Source organism: Callithrix jacchus, chromosome 10, assembly GCF_049354715.1.
Source record: "Callithrix jacchus isolate 240 chromosome 10, calJac240_pri, whole genome shotgun sequence".
NCBI classification, from domain to species: Eukaryota; Metazoa; Chordata; class Mammalia; order Primates; family Cebidae; genus Callithrix; species Callithrix jacchus.
Genome location: NC_133511.1, coordinates 92,856,836 through 92,866,418, shown reverse-complemented (window position 1 = coordinate 92,866,418; position 9,583 = coordinate 92,856,836). Strand labels below are relative to the sequence as shown.

The following is a 9,583-nucleotide window of genomic DNA, read 5'->3' as shown; positions in this document are numbered from 1 at the left end:
GTTTAGTGGGGTGTTCCTGTAGTCCCAGCTACTTGGGAAGCTGAGGCATGAGAATTGCTTGAGCCCAGGAGGTAGAGGTTGCACTGAGCGGAGGTTGCACAACTGCACTCCAGCCTGGACAATAGAATGAGACCCTCTCTCAAAAAAAAAAAAAAATTGGTGTTTTTAAAGTTGTCTCTGAGTGAGGAAGTGTGGACAAGTTCTCATTTTAACCAATAGGTATACAAATTTTAGCCATTGCATCAGGTAAGTTTCTTGTATATGACAGTTACTGAAAGTAATTCATTTTAACAGAGGATATTACAAACCCAAAACTAATATTGTGTTTTTTATTTGGCAAAGAAATGCAATCAAACCATGAAGTAGGAAAGTTATTACTGGTATCTCTTATTTGATGTAATTTTGAGCCCAGACTTTAAATGCTATCTAACCTTTATGTTTTACAGTGTTATGGGTTGAACTGTGTTCCCCTAAAAAAGATAGGTTGGAGTCCTAACCCCCAGTACCTCAGAATGTGACCTCATTTGGAGATAAGATCTTTACAGAGGTAATCCAATTAAAATGAGGTCATAGGGTGGGCCCTAATTCAGTATGTCTGGTGTCCATAGTTTTTAAAAAGCTGGGAGAGATTTGAACACACACACACACACACACACACACACACACACACACACACACACGGAGAACACCATGGGTAGTAGAAGGCAAAGACTGGGGTGATGCTTCTACAAATCAAATATTGAAGATTGCCAACAAACTACCAGAAGCAAAAAGAAAGGCATGAATCAAATTCTCCCTCACACGCAGAAGGAACCAAGTCTCCTGACACCTTGATATCAGACTTAACAGCCTCCAGAACTGTGAAGCAATAATTTTCACTTTAGCCCCCCAGTTTGTGGTACTTTGTTACGCCAGCCCTAGAAACCTAATACATAAGAGAATCCATCTTTCGGTGGCATCACTACCAAAAATGGGTACAGAAGCAAAATGAAATGTGGATTGTCCAATGTGTGATAAAAATGTTCCATTAGGAGTGGCTGTGACTAAGAAAAGATGCCATTCCTAGCCCTTGGGGATGAGGAGAATGCTGGTTTCTTTGTCTTCTGTGGTTGTAATTCATCCTTGGACACCTGTGCCACTGTGTGTAACTGAGCTTGTGCCTCCATGATGGCCCCCTGGACTCATAAGTACCTAAGCACCTAGCTGTTTCTTCACTTTCGGTTGTCAGTTATCGCATGGCTGCGTCTTTCGCAACTGCAGGACTTGCTGGGAGTTGGCATTGTCGGGCATTGTCTCCTTCAGCACTGAGAGAAGTTTCTGCAGCAGTCCCTACTGCAGCTGGGGTGAGATGAGGATTTGTCTTTGACCTGGGGCATTTCAGCCTTTAAAGGTTTGTACAGGCTCCTTATGATCCAAGGGCCTGGTACCAAGCACTAATTCAACCAGAACTGATCGTGTTGCTCCCTTTTTTAAAACTCTGCGTTGTACTTAGGGTAAAATCTAAATACCTTGCCATGACCTCAAAGGTTCTGCGTAATCCATGCCCTACTTCCTCTCAGGCGTCATTTCAGTCTGCTGCCCTACTTGTTCTGCTCCACAGCCTATTCCCTTACTGGAAAGGCTTCCCTCTGGTTCTTCCGCTAACTGGCTGCCCCTCATTCAGGTGTCAGCTGAAGTTGCCTTGCTTGTTAAGATCACCGTCTAAAGGTTGATTCCTCCTCCTCTAATATAGCAACACCTTGTTTTTGTTTTTATTTGCTTGTTTTTTGAGATGGAGTTTTGCCCTTGTTGCCCAGGCTGGAGTGCAATGGCATAATCACAGCTCACTGCAACCTCCACCTCCTCGGTTCAAGCGATTTTCCTGCCTCATCCTCTCAAGTAGCTGAGATTACAGGCATGTGCCACCATGCTCAGCTAATTTTGTATTTTCAGTAGAGACGGGGTTTCACCATGTTGGCCAAGCTGGTCTCATATTCCCGACCTCAGGTGATAAACCCACCTTGGCCTCCCAAAGTGCTGAAATTACAGGTGTGAGCCACCACGCCCAGCCAACACCTTGTTTATATTAACATGCTTAATTGTGTCTTTTCCATTAGAATTTAAGTTACATGACAGGAAGAAGGACACAACTATACCCCAATTACTTAACACACTGCCTAAAACATGGAATGATGACTTGTTATAGCTTGTTGGGTTGACTGGTTTTCCATAATTCCACAGGTAAATCAAAAACTTATATAGAAACTATATGAAAACAATGTATGTAGAAGGTAGGCACAGAATTTATCAGCTGATCTTGGTGTTAGATGTCCTGTAAAGGATCAAAATACTAAAGGGGCAATACCCTTGTCAATCTTTTATGACCTCACTCCATCAAAATGCCAAGTATCATTTGTGGAGGACAACGATGAAGGTTACTTTCATCTTTCATGTAAAACTGTTTCAACTAATATTAACAGTAGCTAAAATTTGTACAGTAACACCTGATTTTTAAAAATAGAACAAAGATTTTCTTTCTTCCGTTGTTGCAATCACCAGAATTAAATGAAGAATTGTGCACTTCTAACCAAGACCTTATTTTTAAAATGTCTGTTGTGTAATTTTAAATAAATAACAGGGCTGGATGCAGTGACTCACACCTGTAATCCCACCCTTTGGGAGGCCAAGGCAGGCAGACTGTTTGAGCCCAGAAGTTCAAGAGCAGCCTGGGCAACATGGTGAAACCCTGTTTCTACAAAATGGAGCCAGCCATGGTGGTGCTCACCTGTAGTCCCAGCTACTGGGGAGGCCGAGGAGAAGAATCAGTTGAGCCTGGGAGTTCAAGGCTGCAGTCAGCCCTGATGGTGCTGCTGCACTCCAGCCTGGGTGACAGAACATGACCCTGTCTCAAAAAACAACAGCAATGACATAGTGTAATGGAAGAAACACTGAACTTCCATTCTAATCCTTCCACTTAACATATGATCCTTAAGTCCTAATTTTCTTGATTGTATAATAAGGGATGTTGGTAGTTTCCGATCTGGTTTCATTTCTTTATTCCTTAGAAAAGTCCTCATTTCAACCAAAGCCTAATATATATAACTACGCTGGTTCAAGAACCCTGTCCCCTTCACCCGACTTACCACGCTGCAACCAGGAGTTCGTCTGAGCACAGTCTGAAAACCTTTGTCCTAGAGCAGGAGACCCCAACTCCATGCTGCAGACCTGATAGGATCTGGTAAATCTGTTAGGGACCAGACTACACAGCAGAAGGTGAGTGGCGGGAGAGCAAGCATTACCGCCTGACTCTGCCTCCGTCACATCAGCGCTGACAGCGTTCGATTCCCATACGAGCATGAACTTTATTGTCAACTGTGTATGTGAGAGATCTAGGTTGCCTGCTCCTTATGAGAATCTAATGCCTGATGATCTGAGGTGGAACAGTTTCATCCTGAAACCATCCCCATCTCCCTGTAAACCATCACCTCTTCCCACCGCCCTGGGGAAAAAATTATCTTCCACAAAACCAGTCCCTAGTGCCAAAAAGGTCTAGGGACCTAGTGCAATTGGTTTGATGTGAATTATTTTGTATTATGTGATGACATATAAACTAGTTTATGCACAAAGGGGGTATCTGTTGAAATATCAGAAATACTGATAATCATGCATGGCTGCGTTTCATAAAGCATCTACTAAGCACTGCATCTAATCCTTATAACTGCTCAATAAGATGAGTGTTAATTCTGCTTCACAGAATCAGGAACACCAAATAGTTTATTCATAATCACACACTCATAGTAACTCATGGACCAGATTCTAATCCCAAGTTTGTTGCCAAAAACCATAATTTCCCCCCCAATACCACATCGCATTTTTAGTTAGATTTTGTCTCGCGTTCATTTTATTTTTTTAGGTTCCTTGTTTGATTTGTTGCGGTTTTTGTTTGTTCTGTTTTGTTTTTTAGCTAGAGCCCTGTATAAACAACAACAACAAAGTAGTATAACTCTAACTAGTATGTTAATATTTAGGTGGACATTTTTAAGTTGGCATCTCTTCCTCAGAATATAGGTATTATTTTATTAAATAGCATTCACACATTGAAAATACCACCTATTATTTTCTACTTATTATTACTTTGTATCACAAAATTATAAATAAGGTTGTAGCAATTAAAAATTTTTAAGAGATGAATGCTACAGAAAATAGCAATTTAAGTGAATTATTTTCATAGCAAAAAAAAGGCTGGGTGTAGTGGCTCACGCCTGTAATCCCAGTGGTTCCAGAGGCTGAGGAGGGAGGCTTGCTTGAGGCCAGGATTTAGAGACCAGCCTGGGCAACACAGACCCCATTACTACATAAATGTTTTATTTAAAACTAATGAAATAGCATTTAATTAACTGTTTAATGATGGTGGAAGGAAGTAACTGAACAAATGACAATGGGAAACATTGGAAGAAGAAAGTGATCAGCTATGGTTTTATTCATTTCAATAAAATGAGCTTGATTTTGAGTCTTGTTTTACTGGGTATATACCATAACATTAATTCATTTGTTCATTCACTCAACATTTATTTATTGAGCATCTATCGTGTGCTAGACAGTGTACTTATATAGCAGTCTATAAGACAAAATCCTGCTAATAAGGAGCACATGTTCTAGTGGGAGAAACAGAAGAACAAGATAACAAATAATGCAATTTTAGGTAGTGACAAGTATTATGAAGTCCAGCAGGCTAGGAAGGCTAGAGAGCAATAAAAAGCATAAGACTCATGGACATTCAGTCACTTGTCAAGGTCCCAGCTAAATCTCACAGTCCCTTCTCCTCATACTGGGCTATGTCTGGAGTGGGCTCAGCATGTTTAAGCAGCTTGTGGCTTTTGTCAGAACCTACATACAGCACCAACTGCACTTCCCATCATGCTTGCAATTACTAAACACTCATATTCTCTCTCTCTTTCCTTTTTAATTCTGAGACAAAGCTTTGCTCTGTTACCCAGGCTGGGGTACAATGGTGCAATCTTGGCTCAGTGCAATCTCCACCTCCCAGGTTCAAGCAATTCTCCCTGCCTCAGTCTCACAAGTTGCTGGGATTATAGGCACTCCCCACCAAGACCAGCTAATTTTTGTATTTTTAGTAGAGACAGAGTTTCGCCATGCTGGCCAAGCTGATCTTGAACTCCTGACCTCAGGTGATATGTCTGCCTCAGCCTCCCAAAGTGCTGGGATTACAGGCTGAGCTACTGCACCCGACGAATACTCATATTATCTTGAAAGCACCTGCTGTGTGCTGATGGGCCCTTTCTACCAGTTATCCTTAACACATCCATTGGCTGCCCAGCCTGGTTAGAATAAAAACCCAAGGCTGGGTGTGGTGGCTCACACCTGTAATCCCAGCATTTTGGGAGGCCTGGGGGGCGGATCACGAGGTCAAGAGATTAAAACCATCCTGGCCAAAATAGTGAAACCCTGTCTCTACTAAAATACAAAAATTAGCTGGGTGTGGTGGTACGTGCCTGTAGTCCCAGCTAATTGGGAGGCTGAGGCCGGAGAATGGCTTGAAGCCGGGAGGCGGAGGTTGCTATGAGCTGAGATCACACCACTGCACTCCAGCCTGGCGCCTGGCAAAAGAGTGAGACTCTGTCTCAAAAAAAATAAAAAGAATAGAAACCCAAGCCTCTCACCATGACCCACCAAGCCCTGCACTATTCAGCTTCCGCTTCCCTCCCCAGCCTTCACTCATACGCTTTTCCCCTCTCTGTCTCCAGGTGTCTCCAGCAGGGCTTCATACTTGCGGTTCTGTCTCCCTAGAACCTCCTTTGCCCTCTGCTGCTATGTATTGGTCAATTTTATGTACTCTCTCCTCAAGATTATAAACTTGAGGGCAGGCAGGACCCTGTTTAGTTTTCTGTTACATATTTAGAGCTAAGAACAGCACCTACCACTTACTAAACGATATTTATTCACAGAAGAAACAATTCGAAAGAAGACAGTGCTGTTATTTTTAGGACAGGAAAGAACATCTGAAAAGACATTTAAAGAGAGACCTGAATGGTGTGAACTGAAGAAGCCACTCTTGCGACTATCTGGGAAATTGGGGCTTTTGACAGGGACCAATAAAGAGTATCTCTCTTCTCTACTTGGGTTCTAGGTACAGTAGGAATTAAATGAGTGGTAGATGAGGGCCAGAATGTGAGCTTTATTATTTATTAATTTATACTGATCACAAATGTTTGTTGGATGTCCACTATTTGCTAGCCACAGTTAGGGACTGAGACTTCTACAGAGAGCAAAATGAAGCTCTTGCTCTCCCAGAGCTGACACTCTGCTCAAGGCGGGGCAGGGGCATGTATCTGAGGCCTGAGAAGAAAATGGACATTCTGAAAACTGGCCAGAGAAGCTTCTCAGAGAATCCTGTGGCTGGGGGCCTTGGCCTGGCCAATTTTCAGGCATGGAATGGGCATGGTCAGGACTAACTCTGCAGGGGAAGACCTTGTTCCCTCCTTAGGCGTGACCAGGATAAGGACCTGTTGCTGCCTCCCCGATTACCAGTCAGATGCCACTCCATTCCCATGGAGTGATGTACCAAGGGTGAAAGTGATTGTTACCAAAAGTGATTGTTACCAAGTTAGGAGTGCTCACTCACTCCTAAAGGTGATTTAAAAATATGTATTTTAAGTTTGTTCCCAACCATTCTACTCACATAATTATTGATATGTTCATGTGTTTGCCTGGCTGCAGGAATACCATGCTTTCTGGGTATTAAAGTTATTAATCCCAAAGTGCTGGGATTACAGGCATGAGCCACCGCACCCGGCCAGAATAGTTTTCTTTTAAAGCTAAGGAGGGGCCGGGGATGGTAGCTAAGATCTGTAATTCCAGCACATTGGGAGGCTAAGGCGAGTGGATCACCTGAGGTTAGGAGTTCAAGACCAGCCTGCCCAAGATGGCGAAAATGCATCACTACTGAAAATACAAAAAAAATAGCTGGGCGTGGTGAAGCATGCCTGTAATTCCAGCTACTCGGGATGCTGAGGCAAGAGAATCGCTTGAACCCGGGTGGTGGAGGTTGCAGTGAGCCGAGATCGTGCCATTGCACTCCAGCCTAGGCAACAGAGTAAGACAGTCGCAAATAAAGCTAAGGAGGGAAGGACTTAATACACACACACACACACACACACACACACACACACACACACACACACACACACACACACACAGTTTCCCCCCACTGCCTTCTGTAAATACATGTAACTCCTCACAGATTGGTTACACTTATATACATAACCTTTTTCCTCCCACCTTTTCACATTTGACCACAAGGTGGCGCCAAAGTGCTGTTGTTTCTATTTTAGAATTTTTCAAGCAGTTCTTGCTAACTGAAAATCAGACCTAAGCTTTAAAATGTACTCCAAAAAATAAAAATAAAAAAAATAAATAATAAAATAAAATAAAATGTACCCCATCTTTTCTTTTTCATTCAAAATTAAAATTGAAATGTATTTTATAAAATTCAAAGCTTTTTAAATGTGGAGAAACAACTCTTCCCAAATAAACCCTAAAGAAAACAAACTTATGTAAAATACCAAACTACATGAATAGTCATCAACCATTTAGTGTAAAGGTTTGGGGAGGCGGTGTGGTGGTGTTTTTAATACTGCTTTTTTGGTCTTTCTACTAAATATGAACAACTTTAGATGAAATGAAAATTATCTTTGTGTCTCTTAGGTGTCTTCACACTTAGTAGGATGTTTGAGAACAGTAATTACAGAGGAGATATAACAACTTCTTTTAAATAAACTGGAGACCATGTAAATCATTGTGATTAACTTGTTTTGTGTGACAATAAACTTGTCAAAAATGTTCTTTTCCATGAAAATTTAGAATAAAAAGCCAAGTACAGAATAGAAAGAGCAATTGACCTAGATATTAGCTCCAGTTCTGTCTGTAACTAGGTACTTTGTTGCCTTGGGTAATTTAGTTATCCTCTGTGGGTCTGATTTCACACTATTAAATGAGGGGATTTAGCACATATCCCCAAACTTTCTTCTATTTTTGAGGATTTATTTTGAAACAGTGTCTTTTTTTGTCACACAGACTGGAGTGCAATGGTGTGATCATGGCTCACTGCAACCTCAGCCTCCTGAGCTTAAATGATCCTGCCACCTCAGCCTCCCGAGTAACAGGGACTATAGGTGCAGGCCACCACACCTGGCTAATTATCATTTTATATATATATATATATATATATATATATATATATATATATATATAGAGAGAGAGAGAGAGAGAGAGAGAGAGAGAGAGAGAGAGAGACATTTAATGGGAAATTATAATTGTTTCCTGAAAATGCTGATACAGTGTGGGTCAAACAAAACACCAGGAGTATAATGGAAGAGTCAGCATACATATATTCTTTAGTATATCCTATACCTTTAGAAACATTTTTTTGGAAATATGAGTCTCCCTCGGTCACCCAGGCTGGAATGCAGTGGCATGATCTCGGCTCACTGCAACCTCTGCCTCCTGGGTTCAAGAGATCCTGGGGCCTGAACCTCCCCTGAGCTGGGATTACAGGCATGTATCACCACACCTGGCTATTTTTTGTGTTTTTAGTAGCAACAAGATTTTGCTATGTTGACCGCCTGGCCTGGTCTTGAACTCCTGGCCTCAAGTAATCCACCTGCCTCAGCCCCTGAGAGTGCTGGGATTACAGGCCTGAGTCACCGTGCCCAGACTAAAAACATTTTTTTAAAAAATATTAACTGAAATTTTAAAACTAAAGTTTGCAGTTCGCTCCAATGTATCTCAAAGTCAAACTGGCAGGTACAGATTTATATAAAGCTAGTAGATATACCTAACCTGGAAGGCTCATATTCTTATGCCATATTTTATCATTTGACTACTAAAAAAAGAAACTGAATTAAAATAATCCATCTCAGCATGCTTTTCCAATACAATAGTATTAACACAATGCAAGCATCAGAATGTCTAATAAAGTTAACAAGCCAAGGCCTATAATAAATGGGCACAAATTAACCCATTATTATAGGCCAGTGATGTCTCAAAGAGTAGAGGAGTGCCTACTGGGCTTTCAGTTCCTTCAGTCTTCTGATGACGACCTTACCGTGACAGCGGAAATGGTATGTAGATCCAGGCATCACCAGCCACTGTTTTCCTGAAGGAACCACAGTGCCAGAAACTCACAGCTCATCTCTTCATCTTGGTTTTGCCACAGAAAGAGCAAATGTACTTGGTGTGCTGGCTGATTTCAATTTTCTTCACCATCTTTCAGAGGAAGGCCCCATAGCAGGTACCATATTTACCGATGATTCTGACTTTCTTGGTGCGTTTGGCCATGTCACTGCGAACTAGGTCCCAGCCCAGAGAGCTATGTTTTCTGTTTTTGTTTTTGTTTTAAGTAGAGAGGAGGTATCGCTGTTGCCCAGCTGGTCTTGAATTCCTGAGCCCAAGCAATCCTCCTGCCTCAGCTTCCCAAAGTGCTGGGATTACAGGCGTGAGCCACCATGCCCAGCCTTATTTCTAATGTTTAAAGCATTAAGAAGAAACAGTTTGTCACAACATAATAGAACTGTCTAACAGCCAG

General features: G+C 41.8%; 1 pseudogene; it reads right to left on the bottom strand.

Annotated features, from left to right (window-relative positions):
* Positions 1-9,059: 9,059 nt before the first annotated feature.
* LOC108591034 (large ribosomal subunit protein eL43 pseudogene) lies at positions 9,060-9,336 on the bottom strand (annotated as a pseudogene).
* Positions 9,337-9,583: the final 247 nt, after the last annotated feature.